This window comes from Mastigoproctus giganteus, chromosome 5 (genome assembly GCF_048544385.1).
Source record: "Mastigoproctus giganteus isolate SK-2022 chromosome 5, ASM4854438v1, whole genome shotgun sequence".
NCBI classification, from domain to species: domain Eukaryota; kingdom Metazoa; phylum Arthropoda; class Arachnida; order Uropygi; family Thelyphonidae; genus Mastigoproctus; species Mastigoproctus giganteus.
This window is the reverse complement of record NC_143579.1, coordinates 72,865,743-72,875,910: the sequence shown is the minus strand read 5'-3', so window position 1 is coordinate 72,875,910 and position 10,168 is coordinate 72,865,743. Positions and strand designations below refer to the sequence as shown.

The window sequence follows — 10,168 nt, the reverse complement described above, 5'->3', positions numbered from 1 at the left end:
TGGGATTTAGATGTAAGGATTGGACTGGCCAGGGCATATGCTCGAAGCCTTCTTCAAAACACTTTTTCACAAATTAGTAAGGTAGAGGATACTAATCGATCTTAGTATCGTCCCGTCGATGCTTCGATTTTTTTGACGTTCGAAATGCAGTGATTCCCTGACCATCATTGGCCTTGTAGTCCTCTGTCGAGATGGGGCATAATGGTCAGTCTATTTTAATTTATTATTTTTAAGTTTAACTGATCACTTATTGTCGGTTGTACACCTTTCCAATTTGGTGATATTTCACACAATTCGGACACTGGTGATGTCCGAATTGTGTGATAAGATTTTGATAGGTATAAATACAAATTTTTAGAAGGGACGGAAAGAATACATATCTTACAGAGTGATTTTATTAATGCAATGATGAGAATTAAGTCAACGTGTTAATGGAATCTGTAAATAAGACTATTCTTGGAAGGAAAGAGCAGCCCCGACGAAAGTAGATTAACGGGACGCGTTAATGTTGAGGAGAATTCATCCTTGAAAGAGTGGTTAAAGAAGTAAGTGGGGAAAACAATGGATGACAGACTACAGGGGGGCTGGACGGCTTACACGGAGTAGAAGGGTTGCAGAGCTCGAGGTGAGCGAACTAGGTAAGAGTAGTACAGAAAACAAGGTCCGTGATGAGTGAGACCATTCCAGAAATAAACGGTTATGGCTGTTGGGGAGACAGCCAGGAATAGAGTTGTAGTAATGAAGAGGAAAATGGAGGGCACTGTTTAAGTGCACCTGCATGAATTTCAAGGTTGGTCAATACAATAGGCATGACTAAATGAGGTAAGTGGGATGGATTGCGGGCAAAGATGTTCCGGAAACTTGGAAACATTATATTGTTCTCAGCTATGAACGTAGTATCGTCCAATCGGAACGAAATCTTAGCAAAAGGTAGAGGGCCGGCAATCGAATTAGAAGAAAGTTGCTGAGAAATGGGGGACGCGATTGGCCAGTGAATGAGGATGAGATGGAACGGAAAAAGGGCGCGAAAAAATAGAACGTAAGCAAGTTTTTGGCGGGATAAGGTCGGGATAGAGTGCGGAAGTCGGAGAGAGGAGAAATAAAGTTATGAAAAGTGAGGTTGTATTGGAAAAAGGGGACGTAGAAGGGCGAAATGTTATAACGGGAAACTGAAGGAAAGAAAACGAAATAGAGGTAAAGTGAGACAGCTAGGAGTTTAAGCGATCCTACACATGCATGGAAACATATTAAAGAAGGATGTAACCCCGCAGGAACTACAAGGAGGACACCTAGGCTTGGGAATCTTGGCGAAGAGGAATATATCGAGGCAGCGGGAGGAATTAAGGACAAAGACAGAGAAAGTAAGTCCCTATTGTATTTATTGCTAGGAATTGAGATAATAGAGAGACTGATGGACAATTCACATCTGGAATTTGCGTTGGATTACATGTTAGAAACATTTAATAGTACTAAAGGCAGGGTGACATTGTTAACTAATATTGCCAGAGAATGTGTTAGTCCCCTATGAATTAAAGGCATTGATAAAAAGAAAGTGTCGCTATTCTGTATCACTAGAGAATCTTAGAAATCAAGAGTGTGTTCATGTTACAACTAGTTTTGAAGTGTTTTAAGATAAATATATGTATAAGTATTTTAAGAATCATTCATGTGTGTTAAAGATTTGAAAAGGTATGTGTCACTAGGACCATAATCGGTAGGTTCGTGTCACTACTAGTATTGAAGTGTTTCAAGTTGGATATATGTATAGATATTTTAAGAACCATTATGTGGGTATGCATCTTAAATATTACGTATGGGTGTTGAGAATCTGAATAAGTAGTTGTTATCAGAGCCATGATCCTCTGTTAGAACTACCAGCAAAAAAATTTTGTAGAAAATGTAAAAAGAGTTGTAAATAAGTGTATATAATTTTCATTTTAGGGTTATAATGCTATATATAAAACTAAGAAAATTTAGAAGTGAAGATTAAATCTATTTTTGATTACTATATCTAAAGAGTCTCATTATTCAAGAGACTCTTTTTTTTCAAGAGATTCAAGAAACATCCACAGTCTGGGGGATAATATACTGTTTCTGTCTTAGTTGGGAAAATGAAAGAAACCTCAGAAACTGGGACCGTCTGGAATAAATGAGCAGTCAGATGCTTGTGGGCTTTGGAGGGATGAGATCCAGTTGTCTTTGCAAAGATCAAATCAACTACCAATAAGGTTCCGAAGCAAAACTGGGTAATATAAAGAGACACAAACAATTTTGTCACAGACCCAGTCCCACAGAGCCACACAATACACCTTCTGCAGTTGCTTGTACTGTCAGAACACAAAAGGATGGTTCCAGTGCCTCATGTGGTTTCCTTCATATGTGCACTCTTCCATCGGAACTGAGAGTCATAAATGGGGTCTCATCGTACCACATAACTTGCTTATTGTTCTCATGCATCTTTCCTTTGTATCCTGGCACCAATTCAGGAGTATTTTTCGGTTGGTGTACGAGATCAGCGGCTTCAGTGAAGGTCTACTCCCGTAGTGTATTCTTTGTGGGCAGTTTTTTGCATGATGCGGGTACTGATGCCTTGTGACGTTTTGGTATTAAATTGTTCCATCGTTTGTCAGCAGTTATGCTTGTTCACCGACGTTTTCCGGGCGTTTTACTATTCATTAAAGACTCAAATGACTCTGTTCTTTGAACACTCAACAGCTGTACCTGCTAAACGTGCACCGACAATCTCTTTGTATGTCCGTGATAACCTATCGGAAACTGATCCGGGAACTAGTCGAGTCACGTAGCTTTATGGCGTTTTCCTGCATACTTCGCACACCATGCAAATTCTTCGATTTACTAGAGTATTGCATACAGCTGAAACCTCCGTGGTCTTAATAAAGTGGCCAGGCAGCGTAATTCAAGATGGAGAACAGGAGTTGCTCTTATTATTGAAAACTAAATCAATACATTAGACTCCTATTACACATTAAAATATTATGCTTAAAATAATTCTTTATAGTTCTGTGATGAGAGATGGATTTAATTTTTTGTATCACAGAAATTTTACAGATCACCAGTTGGTGATACTGGAAGTATATTTAATCGATGTAAGACTGGATTGGAAATGGATATTTTTCTAAGAAAATTTCTGATATGTTTGTTTTGGGCGAAATATGAACGTTACGTACTTGAAGTATTTCACTGTTCAGAAACTTATTTGAAATATTAGCGTTTTGAACAGTGCTTGAAATGAGTTGATTAGTGGGGCCTTGCATCCATAGTTCCATATTTTGGGAGTGATGTCATCTCATCCGGGCCATTTTGAAATTTTTTGTATCCGAAGTGAAGTTTCATTTTTTTTAAATATTTTTTTAATAAAGGAATATCATAAAAGTTTTTATGGTATCATTATACATCTGTGATCTAATTTAGAAGATGGAAACGTAGTTTTAACTTTAATTTTAGTTTTAAAAAATGCTTCACACTAGTTAGTTTTTGATACTAGAGAGCTATTACGTGCTCGATAATTCCTATATTCTATTATATTATGAATCAACAGGGCTTACCTTTATTTTTTGATATAGGAAGCTTCTTTGCCAACTCTCCTTGTCCAACTCGCTAATAATTCATGGGGAAGGCGATGTCAATTTTGCAAAACATTGTCATAAAGTTAGATTTTGGAGGTCTAAACGGACTAATAATTAAGGATCGATTTTACTTTTTGGTCCTGTGGCTGGAATTTTGAGTTAAATTTAGGGGTCTAATAATTGGGGCGGGGGTGGGGGTAGGGTTTGGGGTTATTCTCTACATTTAATATTCTCTACATTTAATGTAGAGAATAACCCCAAACCCTACCCCCACCCCCGCCCCTTACCCAATTATTAGACCCCTAAATTTAACTCAAAATTCCAGCCACAGGACCAAAAAGTAAAATCGATCCTTAATTATTAGTCCGTTTAGACCTCCAAAATCTAACTTTATGACAATGTTTTGCAAAATTGACATCGCCTTCCCCATGAATTATTAGCGAGTTGGACAAGGAGAGTTGGCAAAGAAGCTTCCTATATCAAAAAATAAAGGTAAGCCCTGTTGATTCATAATACACTAGTTAGTATACCGTGAAGTTCTGTTATTGATTTTCTTTGCAAATAGATTAATGAAGGACTTATTTTTTGTTCTCAAGCGGTTCAACCCACGACCCAAAACGCCGGAGCTCATTATTATCTTTTATCTACTGATTGTAATGAAATTATGGAACACTGAATTGAGTTGGAATTAGGCAGAGTATTTACTAAAATTTTTAACTATTCCAGTTCGCGTAATGATCTTAAGGAATAATTTTCTTAATTCCTGTTGGTTGAATTCATTTAGAGACACGATCTAACTTGTTTCATAGTGTGATGATTAATACATTTCATATTCAGAATGTGCGTAAGATTATGGTAGGTGCGGGTTATAAGATTCAGCAGTGGAAAGAGGATAAATCAAAGGAAAGAAAACAAAAATGTTTTGCACTGTTATTTGACAAGAAGCATTTTGCAAAGTAGTAGGCTAGAGGTGGTCCTTGATCAGTTGCCAGCAACTGGCGCTTTAAACGAACCACACGCAGTCGGCTTTCCCAAAGTCATAAGGACGGGTATAGGCTGAGGTGTTTTGTAAACTGGAAAACATTTTGAGTTTTTGCTTATCACATATAAATAAATTCTTAGGAATCTCGAGAAATGAATTATAATTCATATCCATCCGAGAATTAATATTAGAATGGGTAAATGAGGTAAGAAAGTAGCTTTTTCTGGATACAACAAAAGGAAAAATATTTTCAATCACGCACACACTTTTTCATCTCCAAAAATTGACTATCCTGTTCCGTTTTGAACATTGTCAAACTCTCCACAGCGACTCAACATCCATCTGAAATTGATCTGACTCTGGGTACAGTCTTTCAGAAAGCTTTTTAATGAGAATCATGACTTCTCCTCCCCCTCCCCCACAACCATCCATCTCTCCCGAAACTCGGTATTCGCCATAATGAAACCTTTCAGCCTCTGTCTCTGGATGGTGTAATGCCTCTGTTAGCTCTATTTATATCAGCATTGGTTGATCCAATTAGAACCTCAAATTTGTTTAACATTTTTCAAAATGTTCATGTTCTTGCCATTACTATATAGACAAATTAAATTTTGTATTTTGTCGCTTTTGTACAACTCTGCTGCATCCTTTGTAGCTGCTTAAACACGCTTTATCCGGTTTCACGTGATTTAATGGTTTTCGAACATATGTTTTGTTTTTAATTTGATTTTCCAGGAATTTTTCGCCCTAGGTAGCTTTGAAATTGACTGTTCATTTATTGATCAATAATAATAAAGACGGCACCACCCAGACGGCACCCATTTAGAATGGGTGCCGTCTGGGTGGTGGTATCCATCTGAGAATAAGTAACATTAGTCTTCTCCTTAGGTGAAGCGTTACTTATTCGAAGTAGTGCAATATCATGGCAACTCGTTGTGAAGGTATTCACAATATGAGATATAACTTAAAACGATGCCGTTTTATTAATAATCTGATTTATTCAGATATAGCTATGTATTCCTGATGCATTTGCACTATATTTATACATGATCAATAATAATTACTCGTATCTCTCGCATCTGATTATATACAAATTTTGTATTACTCGTATCTGATAATAAAATATGTTTTGAAAAGTTCAGTTTCCAAAAATATTTTAGAATGGGTGCCGGTATACGTTAAGAATTAGCTTTGCGATTATAAGTTTAATATTCATTTAATACAATAACTGTTACTCGATGGTAATGCAATAAAAAAACGATAACTATTACTCAAAGGTGCCTAGAGTTTTGAGATCAATTTGCAAATTTTATTTTATATCTTCGAAATTTATCCCTACTATTTTCGTCCCTATTATTGTGTAGCGTTTTGGTCGCATTTTTAGAAATCTAATTTGTGATGTAAGTTTTTAATTATAACATCTTGAAGTTATTTCAACCGTTAAGGCCAATATTAATATTTATTTCCTTGCAAACTACGCAAAATGGAATGATAATTAAGAGATCTGGTATCAGACTTTCTCAGCTGCATGTGACGTTCACCGAGAACATCTTTAAAATAAAAGGAATTTTCCTAAGTTTCTGTTCTGTAGTTATAAAGGATGGCCTTGCGTGCCACTGAAGATGAATCTTACATTAATTTGAAGTATTTTCTTTTTGGAAACTTGGCGCTGAGTATCCACGGCCATTTATTGTTGTTTCTGGTGAATTTAGCTCAGGCTGTGAAGAAGCCCGAATTGGTTTTTCTAAATGCGTGGTACGACATTTCTTCTGGGAGCGCGCATGACATTGGTTAATTAAATGTAAATTTAACTTTTTATTATTCTCAAAGTGTGCACTACACTTCAACTTTATTTTATTTTTCATTTTAGAACTGAGTTCGTGTTCTGGATTACTAAGATTTTGTTCTTAAATTGATTTATTTTCCAGATTGGTGATGGGACTCATCCCATTGCATTCGGAAATTGTTGGTTTTTACAAATATGATAACTTTTTTTTTTTAAAATTAGCACTCACTACTGAAGTGTACTTAATAGTTTGGAAAATACCTTACTGTGTTATATTATTTCTTGTGATCGAATAAACCAATGAGACCACAAGTTCTGCTTTACTAAAATCTTTATCTTGACGGGGAATACAAAAATAATTCTATACATTCCTTGTTCTTTATAAAATTCCTGTTGGTGACACACGTAACTTTGTTTCCCACTTGGATTTCTGTGATGGTCTTCGATGTTGGTGGTGTTAATAATGTTCTTTCCCAAAGTTGGAATCCTATATTCTCTTAGTTTTGGAGTGATGAACTCATTTGTAGTAACTCATTGCAGAATTCGTAGGAATATCGAAATCCAGTTGATTTTTAGCCGCGAATCTATATCTTTAAAATATACTTAATTTAAAAATTTCAAAAAATGTTTCTTTTCGAATCCTGTTAATGACGCGAGGAATTTTTGTGGCTTTTCACAACGTGATTGAGTTAGTCGGTCTCAGGTGAGGGTTGCATGGTTTCTTCTTCCAGAAATTCGGGATTTTAGTCCAGAAAACAACTTATTGAACAAAAATATTACAAAGTAATATTTATTTAAGAGGGCTGTTATATTCGGTTCTTTATTTTGGCACTGACTACTGTATTCTGCATTTTTAAATAAATGCACTTTATTGAGTAAGGAAATCGCAATTGCCCTTTCAGCCCTTTGGGAAAAGGTCTAGATGTAGATAAATATAAATCGAGAGACAGTAATTTGCTTTGTTTATTATAATTATATTCTGGGCCGTTGTTCTTATAGTGATCATTAATTTTGACAGCAACTGGATCGATTCTCTACATTGATTTTAGTAAGTTCAACGTCTTAGTTCCATAAACTTTATATAAATCATTTGTGAAATTATTAATATTCCACGGTGATCAATAGAAAGCTCCACTATTCAAAAAGCGAACTTCGCCTTGTTGGACAATAAAAGATGAAGTCGATAAACTGTGATCCAGCTGAATATTTTAAAGATTAATTTTTTTATGACAACTTCGATACTATGTTTATAAAGAATGAGAAACGCCATCCTTTCTTGTCACTTCATTTCCACAAGCTGTTACTTAAATAAAAAGAAATTTGATTACTTAACGCAGAGATGATTTTTTGCATCTCCAAGTTTTCTTCGCAGCTTTTAAGTCTCTATACTTAAAAGTGTTAATGAGTTAAAATGTTCATTTATTAAATATTTTGACGTGATCCGATAACCGAATTAACTAAGCTAATAAATGACTTCCGAGGGTAACTGCTCTACATTAATTTATTAAACTTGTGGCTCCCTCTAGGGAATTCGCATCAACCTATCTTCGTTGAATATTCGTTACTGATTAACTGATTAATATTTTGCTATACAGGTGGTAAATATTCGAGCCTGTTTTTAAGCGTCGAATAAATAGAATAATGCCCCGAGGGTCTCTCCTCCCCCTCGAAAAAAAAAAGGGAGAAAGCAGATGAAATGTATACAGTTTTTTGGATAAAGGAGTTTGTCAATTATCATTCTGAAAAAAAGGTTTGCTTTTGTATTTTCCATATTGGCTAATGCTTGAATGACAGTGTTGTGGCATCATTTTCTTCTCAGAAGAGACATTTATCTTTTCTTTTGACAAAAATGTTTGCACTGGTTGACAATACATCGTTTGCGTTATATTTATGTAAGCGCACGAGGCAGGATAAGATGTGAGGGGGACAAGTTCATCTATAAGCACTAAGGTTTTGCCCACAACTCGTCTTTTGTACTATGGGATGTTTTATAGAGACCATATACAAGGCTATCCCTACCATAAGAACATTTCACTACCTTTATAAATAAACTCAGCTAGCTGTTCTACTTTCCGGACTCTTCGCAAGAAGATAATCCTAAAGAATCAATGGATATGTTCAGGATGCCCAGACGTGCATCCTGAGAAACACAGTCTTTCCTATTTATCCGAAATTCAGAAGAAGCAAACTGCTTTATCGCAATTCTTTATCATCCCCAACATTTCTCAGACATCCGTTTTGTGTCATGGTTACTTCGAGTGAAGCTGGCTATCGTCAGCACGTTCTTATTAATGATGCTACGCAAACATTTTGCTTAAACGTTACGGATGTACGTGTGTTTAAAGGTAAATATATTCCCGTTTTCCATCGTGAAGAAATTGACTTAAAGATCGTTTGTCTGCGGCACATGCGCAGTTGAAGTCACACCTACACCACGGACTTGACTGGCGGTATATTAAAACAGGTATTTGCCAATGACTAAGACGACAGTGACGCTCTGTGTATCGTCGTCGATAGCGGTAGTACGACTCAACGGACCCTACTGTCCTCCGCTGCTTCTATCTTCTCTGATTCGGGTAGAGACCGTGCCGGAGCAAAGGTAAGTGAGTTTCATCCCCCCATCCTCATCACTGAGCATAGTTCATATAACGTTGCTGTTACAGCATTAACTACTTAATTTTTGATAGAAAAAAGAAGCTTAGTGAAATTCCTAGGTGGTATCATCCCTCCCTCAGGGTGTTATCAGAGACTTCTGCTAAATTTTGTTTATTGAATAGAAAATTTGCAAGTCTCGATGCCATGTTACGAAAGTAACTTTTGATGATTAGGCATTAAGTTCTTTCTACCCCTCTGCTAACTATCTAGGTTAAAAGTAGTTCAGTGTATGTTAGTCACATCGGTAATTAGTTTAAATGTAAAAAAAGTTCATTTTATTCCTCGCTGGAAGTTTCTTTTTTAAGGAAGATCGCCAAACTAAAGTTGTACATCCGAGAATCATTTTCTCTGTTGGTAATACCTTTCGTAATACCTACTCAAAGAGTAGATATTGCAAAATAATACCTGCTCCTATATTAGAGCGACTATTAGAATATTTTACATTCGACATATTGTTTCATTATTTATCTTCTCTGTAATGCAAAATTATTGACTTCATATTTTTAGATACTATTTTTAAATCCTAATATTTTGCTTGTAAATATTTTAGTGATTTTTAAGAAGTTCAGGATAGTTAATGAGCGATAGACACTTATTTATAGTAACAGTAGAATATTGGTGAATGCAGCTTTGCTCTTGGTTATTAGAATAAGCTGCTGATCAGTTATCAACTAAAGAAAAAGATTAATACAACATTTTTTACACTGTACCGTATTTACTAGCATGTTTTCCAACATCTTGCAATAGTTTTTGAACTTCTCATTTTACGATTAAAATTACGAGACAATTTTATATAATATTCTCATATCATGGTCATCTTAATTTTGAGATCGTTCCAGAAAGTAATATTTACTATACGTTCGTTAGTAGTTTACGCTGAGATAATCTTGCTTGCTTCGTTCACTTCCTTAAGTGATATATAGACAAAATCATTAATATAGTGCGAGGACATGAGTGCGGTGTGGGAACCAAGCTTTCAAACATCTACATGTACATGAAAACAGACAGATGTACCGATAAATAATTTTCCACTACTCTCGTATAATTTGTGAGTGATAACAATTTTTAATATTCAGATCTATTACTTGTTATTATTTTATTATTATTATTATTCAATTTTTGTTTCCCCCTTTCGCCTTTTTTCCTTATACAGTTCTT

At 35.5% G+C, this 10,168-nt stretch overlaps 1 protein-coding gene across 1 annotated transcript in view; it reads left to right on the top strand.

Annotated features, from left to right (window-relative positions):
• The first annotated feature begins 8,818 nt into the window (after positions 1-8,818).
• Positions 8,819-10,168, top strand: part of LOC150085485 (uncharacterized) — a 117,813-nt gene continuing 116,463 nt past the window's right edge. Inside the window, exon 1 of the mRNA XM_090373291.1 lies at positions 8,819-8,954. The gene's annotated coding sequence lies outside the window, so the exon portion shown is untranslated. The remainder of the gene's footprint in view (positions 8,955-10,168) is intronic.